Genomic DNA, 20915 nt, shown 5'->3' with positions numbered 1-20915 from the left:
GCTTTGTAACAGTAATTTGTCTCTCTCTGTATATTTAATTTATCATATCCAACCGAACCTAAAAGAAGCATGCTATTTAATCGGTGAAGTGCTATTTTTTAATATCAAAAGTCTTAAGACATAAAGAAAATGTTGATGCTCCTTAATTATTTTTTTAAAGTTAGATTTATAATCTATCATGAGAACCTACTTTCCTTCCCCTGAACTCTTACCCCAATCCATTTTTAGACCACAGTCATTACACACCACGCTAAAAATACAAGTCACAGGGAGGATTAACTGAGTAAATCCTGAAAATAATAGTTAATAGTCAAAGCTGGGAAATAATTAAAAATAAATAAATCTACGTACTTGTAGAAAATAACTGATTTCCCTTATCACGCATATAAGCAGTGCTTCACCCACACAAAACCATGAAAAACAGAGACTTCATAAACCTATTAAATAAGCAGTCACCGTTCCAAACAAAGTTCAAGAATATATCTATGTTTTGGCTACGACTGATATAAGTCATTAAAGGCTAAAGGCAGCCAGCGGGTAGTCTTTTAAATGTAGCCACTTTGCTGGAGACTGCAACAGAGTATTTCAAGCTGAGAAAATGAGAAAGACAGGAGAGGAAGGAAGAAAGAAGGAAAGAAGGAAAGAAGGAAGGAAGGAAGGGAGGGGGGAGGGAGAGAGGGAGGAAGGAGAGATAAAGAAAGAAAGAAAAGAATCAAAAAGAGAAAAGAAAGAAAAGAAACAAAAAGAGAAAAAGAAAGAAAGGGAGGGAGGGAGGATGGAAGAAGGAGAAAGAGAAATGAGGGAGGAAAGAGAAAGAAAGAAAGAAAGAAAGAAAGAAGAAAGAAAGAGAAGGAAAGAAAGAAAGAAAGAGAAGGAAAGAAAGAAAGAAAGAGAAGGAAAGAAAGAAAGAAAGAAGAAAGAAAGAAAGAAAGAAAGAAAGAAAGAAAGAAGGAAGGAAAGAAAGAAAGAGAAGGAAAGAAAGAAAGAAAGAAAGAAGGAAAGAAGGAAAGAAAGAAAGAAGAAAGAAAGAAAGAAAGAAAGAAAGAAAGAAAGAAAAGAAAAGAAAAGGAAAAGAAAGAGAAAAAGAGAGACAGGGAGGGAAAGGGGGAGGGGGAGGGAGGAGGGAAGGGAGAAAGAGTGAGAAAGGAGAGATGGAAGGAGGGAGGAAGGGAGGGATAGAGGGAAGTTGGGGAGGGAGGGAGGGAGGGAAGAAAGGAAAGAAGGAAGGAAGGAAGGAAGGAAGGAAGGAAGGAAGGAAGGGAGGGAGGGAGTGGTGGAGACTGAGAGAGCACGCACACTCATCTGAGATCCTTGAAAAGTGGTCTTTCTGAACTAGTCCATTTCTGTCTAGATGCCAGATTTCTCCTGCATGTGTGTGTGTGTGTGTGTGTGTGTGTGTGTGTGTAGCCCCTACCATAGTGTAAAGTCACTCAGCCAACAACGCAACCTGAGAGAATATGCCTCTGGGAACGCCGGCAGGTGAAAAGCTGTCAAGCCCAGCGTGAGGACAGAACACGATGAAGGCAGGAGCACTACGTGCATTCTCAAAGCAGAAGAGCACAGCCTAGAAATGGCGGGAAGGAGGGGTCCCTCTGGAATGGTCCAGCGTGAACGGAGAGATGCCAAGGGGCTCCAGGATCAAAGTGTGAAGCAGAAGAAAATACCCTTCATAAAAAGAGAAGGCAGCTAATAAACTCTTCTCAGCGAGGGCAGCCTGGGTCCCTCTGTCAGAATCTACCTACTGCCACTTAGCTCGCAGGAGCACTACCGGGTCATGTTGGAGCACCCGCCTGCATAAAACATGTACAAACCAGCGAAGACTGTGCTCGGCTCAGAGAAGACGATGGCTCCCTCTGGACACCTGTTTTAAGCAATTAAATCGAATACTGCTGCAGTCATCTTTTAAAGGAAACAATTTTTTATATTTCATAAATTCTGAAAATAAATAGCAGTGGAGTATGTATTCAAGAAATAAGATCTTTCCTAATAAAAGGCCACTCTAGACTTAACTACATTTGCACACACCCTCTGCATTTTTTTCCTTCTGTTCTCTTCGCTTTTCAGTGAGCTGAGAGTTTGCCTTAGCTAAAGGAACATAATGATTCCTTCTTAATGAGTTATAGCTTTCCTTTAGAAAGATTCCACCCAAGCACCCAAGAATAACATTTGTCAGAGTCAGAGTCTGCTGAAGAATCACCGAGAACAGACCTATTCCTAGGAGCTAAACCCAGGGTCTTTCCAGAAGGAGCCCTGGGCATAAAAGAGCATTACAATTCAACAGCCGAAACCCACCCTCCCAGGCCAGCAAACGTTAGACCATCTCTAGGCCGATTCATTCCAGGAGGAGGGAGGGCCTCAGGGATCTCTCTTCACATTCATGGGGGCTTCACCCCTATAACCTCATCACCTCCCAAAGGTCCCACCTCCAAATACCATCATCTTGTACGTTAGGTTTCAACATACAAATTTGGGGAAACATATTTGATCTATGGCACCGTGAAAATTGATAGCTTAATTTTATTCAACAAACATGTTTTTAAAAAACACTCTGGGGGTGCCAGGGTGGCTCAGTTGGTGAGTGTCCAACTTTGGTTCAGGTCATGATATAACCATCCATGGGTTCGAGCCTTACATCGGGCTCTGTGCTAACAGCTTGGAGCCTGGAGCCTGCCTCACACACACACTCACTCACTCACTCACTCTCTCTCTCTCTTTCTGTCTCTTTAGCCCTCCCCCACTCATGCTCTGTCTCTGTCTCAAAAATAAATTTAAAAATTAAAAAAGAACACTCTTCTGGGGTGCCCGGGTGGCTCAGTCACTTAAGTGTCCCACTTTGGCTCAGGTCATGATCTCATGGTTCGTGGGTTTGAACCCTGCTTTGGGTCTTCCATCCCCCTCTCTCTGTGCCCCTCCCCTACTCACGCTTACTCTCTCTCTCTCTCTCTCTCTCAAAAACAAAACTCTGCTTTATTTGCCACAGACATATAAAAATGGGATAAATACATCTTTCTTTGTCACTGTAGTAGTGACTTGGAAAAGAACAACAATATTATAATTACCGGGTACAGTTTTAAGAAAACTGAGCTTGTGTTTGGAAAGGGCAGTTAAAAATATGTCAGCACGGGGAAGATCGGTTCCTCTGGGAATATCCACACTCATCTATTTCTCTGAACAAACCCAGCAGGGGCCACGAATGAACAGGCAAGTGCCTGCCCCTCTGCCAGGCTCTCCCAGCTGTCACTCAGCTGGCTGGGCCAGCGTGTGCCCATGGTGCCGGGCACACGGCAGATGACAGTGGTCTTACAGTGTCCGAGCAAACTGAAGGGATCCGTGAATTAGACTTCACGTTATTTCTTGTTCGGGCCATTTTCAGGTTAGTCTTAAAATGGCACTTACATTCAACGACACGATGTTATCCTTCTTTCTGAAAAGGTTCTTACGAGTACTTAGCATCAAGCTTCCCCTTAGTACCACCTGCATTGCCAACTTTGTTATTATTACACAGCCCATGTTCATGGCACAGTGTGTGGTTCTAATCTATAGTCACAGCAACGAGCGCAGGAAGCAAACAGGCCTCAGGTCAGGCTCCGTGAAGAATGGCCCCAGCACACATCGGTGTGGGCTCAACGTTGTTCTGTAAAGCGGCTTATTAATTTGATTAAATCACATCACTCAAAAAGTAAAGTATTTTTTGAGAGTTGAACCACAGCGATCTTTTTTTTTCCCCAAAGACAAACTATGAGGGAATTCAGAGTCTGTAATGATGCAAAATAAATTCAATCACAACACGCGCAGGTGCAAACACACACATGCACACACACACAGGAAATCTCCACTAACAACAAACGCGGTTTCCATTTCTAGTGCATCCAGTATCTCTTTTCAGGGAAGATTTATTTCTGCTTAGAGAAGCCGATAAAAGAATAATAGCTTATCAATTGCTCGTCTATTCCAAAGCGATGCAAAACAGAGGGGAGTTCAAATTTTCACTTGAAAACTAGCAACTCAGTCTATATGGGTAGGGCTGTCGTTTCGGATCAGCGTGGAGGAACAATACCAGTTTCACAATTTGGGTTATAGGTGTATCATCACCAGGACAAAGACTTTCTCTAAGCAGTTAGATTGTGTCCACTGCTTTTTTGTTTTGTTTTGTTCTGTTTTTTTTCTTTCCTGGCCCAGGACTCAATACAACTTGTATTCGTTGTCTCAAGGTAGAACTAAGTTTTCAAAGTTAGCTCAAGCTTTTTCTGCAGCTAAGACTGCAGCTGGCCAAATGAGCAAAAATGAAGACACAAGCCTGAGATCAGAAGCATATTACCATGGAGGCTTCCCATTACTATCTACTCAAAGCAAAGAGAAAAAGAGATCTTCGGCAGGTGTCAGAAGGACATGGAGGTGAAATAAAAATCCCCACCTCTCCACCCTGCTTCCTTATTTGCTCCACACTCTCACCAGGAAACACAATCTTAGGCAGTGACTGATGTGTTTCTAACACTGTTGGTTGGTCAAAGCCCATGACTGATGGATTCACGTTTCACATTTGCCGTGAAAACCACAAGCATACTTCAGAAATTTACTAGACGAAAAACACAACAGTGAACTTGACAACTCAAGGTTGACATAAGATGTGTCCACAACAGAAAGGAAAGAACTTTTAGAAACTGAGCTATTTGCTTTCTTAGCAGTGGCCACAGAACACCAGGTCTCCAAATACTTTCAGACAAAAGCACTGACACTGAAGGGGTCGTATTATCAACGGAATTTCCTTTTTGCATTTTGATATCAGACTAATGATAATATAACTTAAGACAACTGTACTAATTAGGAAACAAAGTATTATCAATGCACCAAAATAAATTATGAAAAAAGATCATGATGAGCTAACTCGTGTCCGAACGCTTTCTAATAAGATACGTATTCATACATTTATGTGTTTTTCTCCAGTGAAGTTTACATGTATATATTTTTCAAAATCACTAATTCACTATATTCTGTAAGGTTTGTGTTGTAACAGAAGGCTCTATTGGATTAAATAGATATTTAACATAAATCATTTCTCTTTAGGCAATGGTCCTCTACAATGGAGGTGGTATATAATGTTCAATTTATTCACAGTGTCATTGTGTTGAGAAGGACGCAGAAATCACAGTGAGGCTTCACAGGAAGGAGTAACATGATAATTTCACAACCTAGGTCAGCCCTAATCCACACAGCCTCTGTCTACATGATCCCCCCCAAAAATGCTGTCCTTACCCTTGGGAACTCTCATCAAATAAGCAGGAGAAGTACTTTGACACCACTTTGATCCACCTGCCTACGGCTCATTTTACCCATTCCACCTCCTACTGTAGCATGTTCGAAGCAGTCTGACTCACTGTATGGTCAGCAAATAGATAAGATGGATAGTTTACACTTTGCAGACAAAAATATCTGTCTTCCCAAACTGAACCTACGTATCCGATAAACAGAAAAGTCCCCATTTCTCCCTCACTCCAGCCCCTGGCAACCCACCATTCTACCTTCTGTCTCTATGAATTTTAAATGTTTAATCCTAGGAAGAGGTATATGTTTTTTCAGTGCAAATATGGGTGTTATTGGCATAATTTTATATCAGGTTCAAAATAAACTCTCTCTGTACTGGGTGCTGGTTGGATTAATGGTCACCTCCTCCTTTTTTTTCCCTGCTTAGAGAATTCTTTTTTGAAAAACTATTCTTGCTAGTTCTCTTATGGCTACTTCTATCTGTTAAAAACAGTCCTGTACATTCCAATCTCCCGATCATGATTTGAACTATGTCGAATTTACTTAGTTTTCCTGCGTGCCATATTTAATTTTATTTTTCACTCGTGTTCAATGGTCACCACTCACCATTACAATCATCTCTGATAGAAAGATTTAAAAATAAGATGCTTTATGGAACAAAGCAATGGATTAACTAATAAGTCAAAAATCTCTCGAACAATTAGTGAAAGTGTCAAAATGAAAGCCAAGATTTATGTAACTTAAATGTCCATTGATGGATGCATGGGGTAAAGACAGTGTGTAGATATACACAAGGGAATATATCCAGTCTTTAAACAAGAAGGAAATTTACCATATGCCACAATATGGATGAGCCTGGAGAACACTATGCTAAGTGAAATAAGAGAACAAATACTCCAAGACTGCACTTAATGAGGCATCTAAAATAGTCAAACTCATACAGTGTAGAAGGGCAGTTACCACAGGCTGAGGCAAGAGCAGAGGGGAGGAGAAAACGGGGAGCTGTTATTCAAAGGGTTGAAAAGAATCAGTTATACAAGATTAGTGTTGAATACAGGGCTTATATTTAATAATACTTTTCCGTTCTCTTAAAATTTTATTGAGAGGGTAGATCTCAAGCTAAGTGTTCTTACTACAATAAAAAAAATGAAGAAAAGAAAACCATGATTTCTGACCACATCATTATCTCTGGCATCATAAATGCCTTCGGTGAAAAGGTACCGTTCCGTGACCCCGTTTTACTTTCTTCTCATAGCAATATTTCAGTTTTCGGTATTTTGCACAGTTAGGATAAGGTGTCTTTCATTCTGAATAATGCCACTCACTAACATAGGTGTTAACTCTGGCAACTTTGAGGAGAAAGTTTCAAACATAATATTAAATGAGACCGTTTCTGTTTTTTATTTGAGTCAGAGAACACGAGACTGAATTTTTACGTATCTTTTAACAACAGTAAGTCTCTTAGCACTGGAGTCAAGACAGTGGAGAAATACGCAGTGAATCACCCCTACTTATCAGCCAAGCTGCGAGATGGCAGTCATCTGGGTCCTGGCCCAACGAGGGTGGCAATTAATGATGCAATAACTGGGTAAACAATTAATGGGAATAATTAAAAAGATTCTGAATTTCATGTCTAAACGTTACCCCAGACAGCTGGATCATTTGCCTGGAGAAGAGCTCTCCTCTCCAATTTTTGATAAGAGAAACAGAATTATTTTTCATTCTCAGACACCCTATTCGAATGATAACGAAAACTCTCTCAGGAGCATATACATTAAGATATTTCAAATTTTTTTTTTCAACGTTTTTTATTTATTTTTGGGACAGAGAGAGACAGAGCATGAACGGGGGAGGGGCAGAGAGAGAGGGAGACACAGAATCGGAAACAGGCTCCAGGCTCCGAGCCATCAGCCCAGAGCCTGACGCGGGGCTCGAACTCACGGACCGCGAGATCGTGACCTGGCTGAAGTCGGACGCTCAACCGACTGCGCCACCCAGGCGCCCCTACATTAAGATATTTCAACTCTGGTGAGGTATGGCATGCAATTTAATTTTGAAAGTTCTGTCAAAACATCATTCACCTGTGACGTTACTTTCCTAACTGTGGGATGATAATTTCCTGTATAACCAATCACTCAGGAAGTTTCCTAAGGAAACGAGACGAGAGCCCCGGGTAATGCCAGGTTTAATACGGCAGCAAATGGCACTGAGGAATAAGGGAAGGTAATACACAGGAGAGCTGCTGTGAGCGATAACCTTTAAGGACTGACTTTGGAACAACACAGCAGACACAGATATGTTACCACCTTCCTTTTCCTTATGCTCCCTCCGTTCATGGAAATATATGATCGTATATCATCCATGACGTCTGATATAGGGTTAACTAGTAGTTAATTACTGATTTTTTTTCTTGGATGCGGCATGGTGGTCATTTACAAGATCAATGTCAAGACAGAGGGCCACAGATCACGGAAGCACGTAAGAGCTTACGCCAGGGCATGTGTAAAATGGCTCATAGCAATATTTTTCTATTTTTAGATACACAGAAAAATAAAACCCTTAAACATTTCGTTACTTGTCATTAATGTCTTCCCCCTGGAAGGGTGAAAAGACAGATGATTTTCACCCTTCCCCTCCTAACTTTAGGCACTGTAAAAGCTCTTACAAATTAGCATGATTTACCTTCATGGGTGAAAAGAGCCATTTTACCCAGCCACTCACCTCCACACCAAACAGGAGGCATAAACCCTGACTTTGGGACTGTCCCTCCCCTCAGCTGATTGTGCTCTGAGAATGAGGGAACCAGGAACATTTGTCGCCAGATGCCTTGTGACACCGATCTTGAGGCGATGAGAAACATGAAACTCGGTCTTTCAGTCCACTCAAGCAAACTTCAGAGGAAGCATTGAGATCACCAGGCAAGCCAGTGACTCAGGACTTAGCTTGTTATTCACATTTTTGAAGTGTATAAATTGTATGTGACATAAAACATGCGAAATGACAATGTTAATTAACAGAGCTAGCATTCAGTCGTGCTTACTCTACGAAGCTATGTGTTTTACATTATGATTTTATTTTATTTATTATTTGCTTTATTTTTGAGAGAGAAAGAGAAAGAGAGAGAGAGAGAGAGAGAGAGAGAGAATCTTAAGCAGGCTCCACGCTTCAGCATGGACCATGACACAGGGCTCAATCCCACAAGCCTGGGATCACAACCTGAGCCAAAATCAAGTTCAGGCACTCAACAGATGGAGTCACCTAGATGCCCTTACACTATAATTTTAATCATCACAACAACAGCTTGAGCCCAGGCAGTGTCACAGAGTACCAGCCAGACACTGAACACAATACAGAAACAATTTTATGTAAATTTTAGGAAACATTTTGTTTGCTTGCAACACTGTCTTACATTATTCATATGTGATATAAGAAGCTCTCGGGAGGGTATCATATACCTTGAAGCAAAAGTAGTTTCACAGTATCATTTCTATGGTGCTATTTTCTTGTTAAATATGCCAGCAAGGACATTATCAAGAATGAGGAATTTCTCTCTGAAAAACAGATTAGCCTATTTGCTCATAGCATTTCTAAAAATTTTATACAACTATGGTTTTAATTAAGAAAGCAGTCGAAATATACCACAACATAAAAAAAGAAGATAAAGCAGGATTCCATAATACTCTGAAATACATACCAGTCTATGCTGGAAGACTATGTATGTAACAGCATTTTCCAGCAGTGAAAGCCCTGACCCAGCTTCAGAACTCCTTTAAAATCCTCACTAGCCAAGTGACCTCAGGTGAGTTGCCCACCATTCGTTGTTGAGACAATTTATGTAAAAAGCTTTATAAATGGTAAAGCACCCAATGAACGTTGCTAACACTAGAGGTCATTCACAACACTTTTCATAAGGCCACCAATCTTGAGCGGTGTCCACCATGCAGAAGAAACACACGGGCTGGTGCCCAGAGAGGGTGAGATGGCAGCAGACACTCTCACACAGCTTCAAGTTCAAGTCTACGAGGTGCAGAGCTTTGTGGGCTCACAAGAACTCTTTCTAGCAATAAAGGGCCCTTCCCTCCCACTGTCAACACCTCCACATGGTTCCTCAGGCATCCACCTTTCGGCGGGGGGGGGGGGGTCTGGGGTGAGTCTGTAACTACAGAAGATGCTGCATAGAATGGGTCCTGAAAATAGTAGGGGAAAGGGGGTGCTGAGAACACAGAGACATATCACAGCGTGAACCATGCAAAGACCTGGCACAGTGTGGGGAGGCTCTCGGGACCCTGGGTGCCCTGCCAGCTGCACAGCCTCTCCCTCCGGGGAGAGTCCGCTTACCCGACATAGCGCTTCACAGCACCACCCGGGTTTCAGAAAAGACATCTGATGAGGACGATGAATGGAAATGAGACTTTACCAGCTCTTTCTGCCGAAGGAAAAAGAGAGCCTGAAAACCTCCAAGATCATTTCAGGGAGGTTTCTCTGGGAGAAAGCAATCATAACTGACTTATGAGAGAGCGCCCATCACTAGGTTATCCAGATGTTTTAAACACATAGGTCCAAAGACTCCTGTTTGACCGATGTCCTGCACACATGGGCTCTGGTTTGATATTTATATCCAGTGCTCAGAATGTGAGTAGCAGCACCTGAGACTTCTGGTTTGGGTTGAACTTCTAGATGCTGGAAACCCAGAAAAACCCAAGCTCGAGAACCACTCACGACAGTAGGGCTCCCCCCTCACATCCACTAACAAGCGATTCCCTTATGCCACGAATGCAGCTTGAACACCAGCATCATCGGCATCACCTGGGCGCCTAGGAGAAATGCGCTCTCAGACCCTACCCCATTTATGGAATCAGAATCTGCATCTTAACACCCCATGTGATTCATGCACACAGTATCAGAGGCACTGCCATGGATTACTTTTTCCTTAAGCAGTAAGATAAAATGGCATTGAAGGTTCTTTTTTTTTTTTTCAGCTGCAGTATTTATTTTTCTGTAATTGCACACCCTGCACAGAGCATCCCACTTGGAAACTGGGGAATTATTTTGTTCTTCCTAATCAGAGGGGGCTCAGGGACACAGTTCTTAAAGGCATCTCAGACTGCATTCCCACGCAGTTGGTGGGAAGCATGCTTCATGAATATGCATCCAGGCTATACCATTGATTAAAGAGGCCTTAGCAGAAACAATGAAGACAGCAAGTGTGTAAAAAAGTGCTTTGGAGATAGATCTGTTTTAGTCAAGCTATCATTTCAGTGAATGCCAAACAAACCACCTCCACTGTAGACTTCCCCCCCCCCCCCCCCCCCCCCCGTGATCTCACTTGGCTTTATCAAATGCTGTTAGAGGTTCCGGTTATTCCCGAGCAGGTGGGAGAGTGAGGGAGCTCTTCAATCACTCATCTGCAAGGAGTCTGGGGATGTTTTGAGTACAAAAGTCATTATACAAAAACAAATGCTCTTCTATCACATTTTATTGGTGAATAATTATTATGTTCTAGCAAGTGAAGAATGAACAGTACTGCCTCGCAGGAAAATAGCACACCAGGCGTTTCTCCCACACAAATCTCAGGTGCCTTATCTTGGGCTGAAAATTCAGATTCAGAGTCTCTGACTCGGGGTCTTGCCCTCTCAGAGACCAAGGATTTATGATGATGAACTCTGCCACCCTGAAGTAAGTTAAAGATTGCCATCCCTGTGGGAGAAACATGCCTGACTTGTAAAAAGACTGTGGGTAAAAGTTGATATTTAGTTGGCCTAACTAGGTTGGGGCTGAAACCAAACCTTGTGGCAGAGATGAACACGGACTTCCAGCTCTGATTCTGGTCACCTCTCAGGGGAAGCACTTAGTTCTTATTTACACGGTGTTCTAACACCTGTACGTTACCCTTGTTCCAGTCCATCTTTCAAAGTCCAATCTCTTTAACCAACCTAAAATTCCAGGCTCCTCACTCAATATGCTTCTGCTTCCAATTTAAATGGTTTGCTATGTTACAGGTAGATCAACCCTAACTCCGCAGCTTATCATGGAAGGATTTCCGCTACAATAATTGCTCATCGTGTGACAGAGTTTGTTAGTGCCAAGCACGGTACAAGCACCTGCCATATATTAACACAATTCGATCTCTAGGGTAAATTCTATTCTTCCCCATTTTCCTCGTGATGAAATTAAGGGAGAGAAAGTTTAAGAAACTCGCCCAGGGTTACCCAGTTAGAAAGCAGGAGAGTTGGATTCCCAACTCTGGGTCCGTAGTGTAGAAATGTATGCAAGTTTAAGACAAAAGTATCCTTTAAATATTACTTGCATAGGAGATGAGGGATCTTCACAACCCATGACAAATTTGGAAGCCAAGGAATAAATGGAGAAAATAATAAAGATGGTGAAAGGCTATCACTTTTAGTATCTTACGTATAACTTCAAGACAATTCTGTGCATAATTGGAAGTGGTAAAATGGTATGGTATGTTATATTCAGTTTGCATTTAAACTCACATCCTCCTCCCTTTAACACACAAAGACACAAACATAAATCCTCTACAAATACATATATACTATGGACTTCCTATATTCTTGTGTAGATCAAATGAGATCTACAAAGTGGTCCTGCGAATATCCCACGATCTAAGTATAAACTAAAAGAAGTGAGCACAGCTGATAAACCTCTTTAGCAATGTCATTGTCATATGTATATTTCTCGGTCACTTATTCACGCATGCTACGTATAACAGAAAAATCCCAAAATAATAGTGGCTTCAAGCAGGTGATTTATTTCTCAGGTTGCAAAGGACTACTCAAAGTGGTCCCCGTTGGTTTAGTGACTCCAAATATTCATCAAGTCCCCTGGTTGAACTGCACCAGCTGTAGGATAACAACCTTCCTGGTCAGGGGTCAAGAAGCCCGCTGGGGCTGGAGAACATCACATTAGAATTCAAGTAGCAAAGCAGAGACATAAAAGACAAACGAATGCCCTTCCCCTTTAAGATGGCCCCTCAGAAGGAAAACCCTGCATTTCTATATGCGTTTTCTTGGCCAGTATTTGCACTTGATCATATGGCCCCTTAAAACCACAACTGACCTCAGGATATTGGGTTCTATTAGAAAATGGGAAAGAGAGTGACTATTTCTCTATAATGTATGATCCTACTCATTCTTATGGTTCAACTGAAAAGCCACTTCCTCGGGGTGCCAGGGTGGCTCAGTGGGTTGAACATCTGACTCTTAATTTCGGTTCAGGTCATGATGCCAGGGTTGTAGGATGGAGCCCCGCATCAGGTTCCATGCTGATTGTGGAGCCTACTTAGGATTGTCTCTCTGCTCCTCCCAGGCTTGTGTGCGCTCTGCCTGTCTGTCTCTCTCTTTCTCTCTCTCCCTCTCTCTCTCTCTCTCTCTCTCTCACACACACACACACACACAAAACAAATAACAACAACAAAACCACTTCTTCAGTAAAAGCTTTCCTAATCCTTTCTTGTTAAACTTGACCTTTTTCTAGTGGTTCACAGCATTCTGTCCTGGAATACAAACGGTTTTAAGCAAAACTTACATGCCATTGGAGGACAGGGCTCGTCAGCACATTGATTCATGTACCCATTCAACAAACACGAATGGGGTCACTATTACAGGCAGCTCCCCCATGTATCTGCATGTAAAACATGTTCGAAACGTTTTTGCTAATTTATGCAATTATACCTCAGCAGATTTCAAATACTAAAATTTTAACAGCACTGTAGGTCTCCCGATTCGTTGACGGGCAAAGCAATTTGGCAATGTCTGTACCTCGTCTGCCACTGCCAACATTACTGCCGATGGATCTTCCCATGGAGGTGCCAGGCCTGGTTATGGATGCTCCCAGGGTACCATTCCAAAGGGGAAAGGGCTGGTCAAAGGCAAAGACCACCATTTAGCACCATGGATGACACTAGGGTGTAATACTCAGGAGTCTTTTCACTTAAACAGAAAAAAAAAAAAAAAAATAATGCTACAAGGCTTGAGAGGAAGACGTGAGAAATCCCCAGTGCTGAAAGGGTCTATGTTAAGTAGTACCAGTCAAAACTGTTCTCTCTTTTACCAGCTCTTGGTTCTTCTTTGTGAAAATGACACGGGGCTTTTATTACCCGTCCAAAACAGAAATGCAAAAGAAAAGCTGAAACCTCTGCTAAAAGTTTTTAAAAGCCCAAACTGGAAAAAACAAAAATGTTTTCAATTCTTTGTTTGACTTTGTTTTGTTTTTACACACCACATTGCACAAAGACTGTTTTCACACAGCCACGGGAGAAACATATTGTTTGAGTAAGTTTTGTGAAAGACATTGATTGTATGCCTGTTTTACCTTTTGTAATAGTTCCTGAATGCTTGACCTATCACTGAAATCTCAAATATATTTGCAAAAGAATGCTTTTCACAAACCATAGGTAGAAATGTGCGTCTATATTTAAATTTCTCTCCTTTTACACAAAATATTTATGAATAGTTATATATGAAAAATCAAAATACGCTTCTTTCCACTTATATTTTTTATTTATAACTTGATGAAATATATTCTTTTTATATACACATGGTAATTTTTTAAAATAATTATCTTATTTTAGAACTTTTTAGCCAATTTGACTTCTACGTATAGTAAGGTAAGACAAGCGATTGTTGTTTTTCTTTAAAATACCAAATATATCATTAAAGTAAATGTGATCCAAAATTCCTATCATCAAAGATATCAGAAGTGAAACATAAAACACATATATTTCAAAAAAAGATCTATTTCATCATTTACTTGTACACAAAGTATGCTTAATTTATAGATAAGAAAATCAAAACTGAGAGATCGAATTACTTGTGCAAGGTCACAAAGAAATATATAAAGATTAAAGGTAGAAATTTATATATTTACCAACAAATAATGGCATTTGTTCAAATTCTCTTTAGTGTTGTTTATTTTACAGTGTTTCCAGTTGTACTGGGCTTACATCCCTCACAATGCCTCTAAAAGAAGAGTTTCATGCTTAAACAAGTTTGGAGATTCACAAAGCACAGTGATACATGAAAGACTCTGAGCAGACCTGCCATAAAGAAATAAAATTAACTTTTTTTTAAAGCTACTAATTCTCAAGACATTTTTGAGCACAACATCTTTTGTCTTTCAACATCTTGTAACCTCCTGTGTAATTAGTCACTCCCCAGCACAGTCTTTGGGGAGACTTGACAGTGATTTACTCCAACCTTGACAAGTGTCTGGGAAGAAGACATCTGCCAATGTGATATTTATGTCCAGCTTTTTATTTAGGTATCACTAGGACACTCTCCTTCCCAGTACCTCAATCACCTTTTGTATGTTCCCTTCAATTAAAACATCACCCAGATATTCTTGGAAAAGGCAAGGAAGTGCTCAGTTTCCACAGGCCAAGTACCCGTTATCCAGGCTACTGATATTTGCCTGGGTAGCAGAAATACATAGGACATTTAGGTAATGACATTAATGACGTTTCAACAGTGACTGATGGCCGACTGCTATGTTTTATATGCCAAGTATATTTTGTTTACTTAACAAATGCCTCTATAGCATTAACAATGTGCCAGATGTGGCGCCTGGGTGGCTCAGTCGGTTAAGCGTCCGACTTTGGCTCAGGTCATGATCTCACGGTTTGTGGGTTTGAGCCCCGCATTGGGCTCTGTGCTGATGGCTCAGAGCCTAGAGCCTGCTTCCGATTCTGTGTCTCCCTCTCCCTCTCTGCCTCTCCCTCACTCATGCTCTATCTCTCTCTGTCTCGCAAAAATAAATAAACGTTAAGAAAAATTAAAACAAACAAAAAAACAAAACAACATGCCAGACGCTATTCTAAGGCTTTAGTAACCTGGATTTATTTAATCTTTCTAACACAGCCCGAGGAGCTAAGTGCTATATTCCTCCTTTTATTAGAGATGAAGAAACTGAGTTAGAAAAGTTAAGTAAATGTCTTGAGGTCACACTGATTTTAAGCTGCAGAGACAGAGTCTGAATGTAGACATCCTGGTTATGAAGCTCGGGCACCACTTACAGAATCATCTCTATGACCTGTTGCTTGACCAAAGGAGATATTGTCATAGGATAGGAGCTTCTCAAAGTTCACCACATGGATGGCCAAGTCTGCCTATTCATGGCACACGGCACAACCACATAATCACAGGTCTTGTAACATTGATCTAAGGACTGGAGCAAACTCATTTGACTTCATCAAAGAACCGGCAATCACCTGAGAGCTTCTTACTGGGGGTCTCATATTTTTTCATGCAAATAAAAATGACTTTTTGGTAAAGGCCGGTGCACAGTGAATTTTAATTACACCTCACCTTATTCATTGCTAAGAGTGCAGGGTATACGCAAGCTGCCCTTATACTCTCTTGGAGCTATAAAAATCCATTCAGTGGACAGATATGTATGAAATCGCTGCTATTCTCTAGAAGTGTGCGGCTCAATATGGTAGCCACTAGCCACATGTGGATATTTAAATGAAATATTAGACCAATGAGATTTAGATGAAACTTAGGATTTATTTCACCCCTGTTTTACTGGTCACATTTCAAGTGCCCCACTGCCGTAAGTGGCTAGCGGCTACTGTCCTGAATGGCGAAGACATCAGACATTCCGATTACTGTGAAAGTTCTACGGAGCAGCATCACTCCTGGATACCGTCAGGTAAAATATGGTTAAGACTGTAACTTCTTCTGCAAAATAAGGGACGACGCAACCTCACTGTAACTAAAGAATTCTTGGGCTCTTTTACATAACTTTTGAGGGACTATTTTACATTTAAGATAAGAAAATATAATAGTGCTGTGTGATTATAAAATAGCACTCTGAAATTTGATCTAAAAATGAAAGCTTTGATTTTTTTTCAACTTCTGCTTGGTGTTTTTTTTTAAATGCCTGAATAATTGCCCATATGCGTGTGATTTTCTAATTCTGTAACTGTTTTTCTGAGCCTCATTTGACTGATTCACCCTCCTTTTCTCCCTTAGGAGCTCTGAACTATATTAGTAATCTCCTGGATATATGAAATTAATACTATACTAGCAGCAGGCTATGGCCAGGACTGTTCATGGAAATTCCTAAGTGGATAGAAATAGAAATCTAGAACTAAGCCTGAGGTAGACAAGGAGAGGGGACTCAAACGCTTGGATGAGGTACACCTAAAAGTGCAGAATATCCTACTTATATGGGACTTTAGACAAGAAGAAATTATTTCTGTGCTGATATAGCTGGAGGTTTGAAAAGGTAGCAAGCACAGAGGTGAGTAGATGTGTCTCCACAAGAAATCAACTGTCTCTATAGAAACACCCCGGCCCCCCATGCCTCTACCTTATTTCTATCTTCAAATTGCCTCTTTCCCCATGGGTAAAAGCTAACTTGATCCCAGTCTAAGTCAGAAGTTCCCAGAAGGCATCATGGTCTGGCCCAATACCATCTCAGACCCATGACTCAGCATCTGATTCAGATTTTGACACTGAAAGTTAAGCACAATATATTCAATGAGCTGAAAATACTCCAAACCATCACAGAAAACCCTAAGATAAAATGGAAAAATGTCATGCATGCTATGGTCTTTCACATTATTGCCATAACAAATGAGCAATCTCTCAGTCTAAATATGACTGTTTTTAGGAGATTACCCATTTAAAATGGACATTTATGCAAATAACTCAACAGAGTTTGACAACTTTTATAAATTATGGACAATTTTTTAAACAAATTAGACTTCTGACATTGAGAATTCCAAAGTTACAGCAATAAATAACATTTCAGGTCATAGAGAAGAAAAGTCCTACATCTAAGTGGAATAAGATATATTTCTTAAACAGCATCAGAAGAAAGAAAGAAAGAAAGAAAGAAAGAAAGAAAGAAAGAAAGAAAGAAAAAGAAAGAAAAAGAAAGAAAAGAAAAGAGAGAGAGGGAGGAAGGAAGGAGGGACTGGAGGAAGGAAGGGAGGTGAGGTGGGGAGAAAGAAAGAGAGAGATGAAGGGAGGGAAGGAAGGTTGGTTTAGTATTACATAGGCTGAATGTATAGAACATTTTTAAGAGAAATTAATTGAAAACAAAATGGCCAGGATGTTAAACTTGACAAGTAAAAGCTAAGTAACTTTTTTTAATGTTAATTTTTTTTTTGGGGGGGGGAGCAGAGAGAGAGAGGGAAAGAGAGAATTCCAAGCAGGCTCCATGCTAAGCGTGGAGCCTGCCTTGAGGCTTGATCTCACAACCGTGAGATTAGGACCTGAGCTGAAATCAAGAATCAGATGCTTAACCGACTGAGCCACCCAGGCACTCCAAAACTCAGTAACCTTTTTGTAATATTCATTTATTTTTGAGAGAGAGACAGAGTGTGAGCAGCAGAGAGGCAGAGAGAGAGGGAGTGGCAGAATCTGAAGCAGGCTCCAGGCTCTGAGCTGTCAGCACAGAACCTGATGTGGGGGCTTGAACTCACAAGCTGTGAGATCATGAACTGAACTGAAGTCAGATACTTAACCGACTGAGCCACCCAGGCGCCCCAAAATTTCTTAACTATGGACCTTACCGCATATGAGATTTACGTTCTTCATTATTATGTGCAAGTTTCTATCCTCTTCATTTTATTCACTTTTTATAGGTGATGCATTAATCAGACAAACTGTCTAATGTGTCTAATGAAAAAATAGTATCCTTGAGTATCTCAATTATGATGCAAACATACCGGATGGATATATGGCATATACAGTAGATTTGTGAAAGAGACAGTATGTATATCTTAAAGCAAGTAACTCTCTTTGCTGTAGGCAACCAAGAAGTATGGCTGAACTTAGACTATGTCTGTTTTGTGCTTTTCCATGACGACTCTTCCATTTCTGAGATCCCCACCTATTTTGTTTGAAAGCCGAAATTAAAGAGGAAGTATCTGTTTGGAAGAGTCAAAGCATCACCTCCATCACTGGGAATGAATGCCCACATGAAGTGTGAGTGAGGGTCTTTAAGAGAAATGCCTTTCTTGGAGTAGGTTGGCATAAGTAATATTCTCTGTGGCTGGCATAATAATGAAAAGTTTTTCAAGCAGAGACTATTCCCTGAAGGACTGAGTACAGAGACTGTAGTAAAGCACTTGAAACCAGAGAAGACCAAACTCGATAACTATAGGACCTATGTCATTGTCCCAGCAAACAATGGACTTTGTACCTAGCATTTCCAGACATTTTTATCAGTTAATTAAAAATAATACAAAGAATGTACACTCTGTGATAAACTGACAAAGAAACTCAAGAATAATCTCTTTCACCAACTGTCCCGCAAGGTACCAGCTTCAAGGTACTGCTCAGCATTCTCCTCCGGTGAAATAAATTTCTTGGAGTCTACTGCGCTCTCCCCACAGCCAGGGTTCCCTTGACTGAGTTAAGGGAGGATCTTGCTCAAATGCAGATTCAGATTCAGATTTGGAATGCACGAGGTCTGGGGTGGGGCCCATGACTCTGTTTCTAACAAGCTCCCCAGTCAGGTCTGTGTTGTTGATCTGTGGAACCCACTCTGGGCAGCAGGGAATCTTCTGGGATGCTTCTCTCTGCCCTGTCCCACATACCCCCTTGCTGGCGTCAGGCTTCACCTACACATCACCTACACCCCCTTCCTCTGAGCAGGCTTCCCAAAGCCTTACGTAGAACCCAGACATTCCTAAAGTAGCAGTTATCACACCACACTACAATTACCTATTTGCTCGTCTGAGTCTTATTTGCCTTGTTATCCAGCACCCAAGAGGCGCCTAGCACATAGCAGGGTATCGGTACATATTTCTTCAATTAAGAAATGACTTATTCTCCTAGTGTGCAATTCAAAACTGAACCTCAGTGGTAGTCTAAATGAAACCTACAGGTAATGGACAATCATAAGTGTCAAGGGTCTGCTAAAACAAAGGAGGGGAGGAGGTAAGCCTTCTCATTGGTAGTATCGTCTCAAATCCCACACACCTGCAGCACAGAATATGGCCTGTGCCATGTACTCGTATCATGGCAATGACCTTGGAAACTTGGAAGTGCAGAAGCTCAGGACCCAGGCTCCACATGTGAAGGACCAAAACATGCATGGTCTTTACTTTCTGCATAATTAAACCTGATGTGAACTAGTAAATAATGGACCTTCATACTCACTCTCTTCTTAGGAAATTTCTAAAGGAACTTCCTTTTTGTAGGGTTCTAAAAACTGTTCATTAGAATAACCATGGGGCATCTGGGTGGCTCAGTCAACCCAGTGTCCGACTTCAGCTCAGGTCATGATCTCACAGTTCGAGTTCGAGCCCCATGTCAGGCTCTGTGCTGACAGCTCAGAGCCTGCCTGGGATGCTCTCTCTCCCTCTCTCTCTCTGTCCCTGTCCCACTCCCTCTTTCTCTCTTTTTCAAAATAAATAAACTTTAAAAAAAAAGAAGAATTTAACATTCCCTCCTCTAATATTTATCACTGGAGAACAGTGCAGTCTGTTGAGTAGCAAGTTATAAACAGCTATAAGTAAAATATAGATTTTTTTTCTTTTACATCTAGGATATCAGTAACTTTGCAACATATTCTTATGAAATGACTGGAATAAAACATGATAACAAGCATGAATTTAAGCTGGAAAGCCAAGTCATTAATGCCAGAGGAGTTCTTTCTTTTTTTTTTTTTCAGGATGTTAATAAGAATTTGAAAATTCATTATTATGTAGGTCATTCTTAAAATATACTTCAGTGGGGTTTTAAGGAACAGAATGTCTTGCCTCTGGATTCAATCTTATTAAAGGAGCATTCAACAATAACTACAACTAAATTCAATATTCGACAGTTCTCACTCAGACAAGTTCTTCATACTTCATCATTTCTTCGTTTGTCACAAGCCATTAAAATACCTTCAGCCCTTCAATAAAGCAAATCATAACACAGTCATTATATGAATCATGCTTTGATTTGAGGAAATCCAACCACTACTGATAGTTTGACAATGGAATGAATGTACTTTGAAATAAAAGAGATGGGTTTGTTTAACTTCTTTTTCTCTAATTCCAACAAGATTTTGACATGGTGATCCAGCACGACTTCACCTAAAAACCACACAGAAAAAGACCGGAAGTGAATTGTGCCTAATTTCCTCAAGCATGTAGCACAAGCATGAGAATTCCTGGGAGTCACAGATTTGGTTACCCAACTTTTTTTTTTTTTTACATTTATGAAATTAAAACTAGATTTTCTTCAAATGAATAATATCTCTTCAACGAATGTTTAGTGAACAGCACCAAGCGTAGGGTAAGGATGAATAAATAATGCAGTCCTGGAAGTAATTCTACAGAGCACATTAACTCTGAGTCAGTAATTATACACGGGAAAAAGAGAATATATACAGAGCTTAATAGTCACGTTCAGAATGTTCAGAGGACAGTTCCATTTATGGCCAGGGAAAACCCAGAAATACGTATTTTTTGATCCTTAACTTCACACCCTTTTATCACTTTGGCCTGACCCAAGTCCAGACAAATTCTGCTAATTCTGTTTTCTCCTTACATACTGAGATGATGCTATTGGGTGGCATATGCTTGAAATCATTTTTAATATGGTAATGAGGTACTGCAGTAATCCATTCCAACTTCCTTAAACCACCAGAAGATCCAGTGCAGGCTGTGGAACAGAGCTCTCTGATGT

At 40.8% G+C, this 20915-nt stretch overlaps 1 protein-coding gene and 1 pseudogene across 2 annotated transcripts in view; both read right to left on the bottom strand.

Moving 5' to 3' along the window:
- Nucleotides 1-9607, bottom strand: part of LOC132682413 (PIH1 domain-containing protein 2 pseudogene) — a 60879-nt pseudogene extending 51272 nt beyond the window's left edge.
- The window catches only part of NALF1 (NALCN channel auxiliary factor 1), a 631514-nt gene that overhangs the window by 587140 nt on the left and 23459 nt on the right, over nucleotides 1-20915 (bottom strand). The window lies entirely within an intron of this gene.

This window comes from Panthera onca, chromosome A1 (assembly GCF_046562875.1).
Source record: "Panthera onca isolate mPanOnc1 chromosome A1, mPanOnc1 haplotype 2, whole genome shotgun sequence".
NCBI classification, from domain to species: Eukaryota; Metazoa; Chordata; class Mammalia; order Carnivora; family Felidae; genus Panthera; species Panthera onca.
The sequence above is the reverse complement of the archived record's forward strand: the minus strand, read 5'-3'. Positions and strand labels throughout refer to the sequence as shown.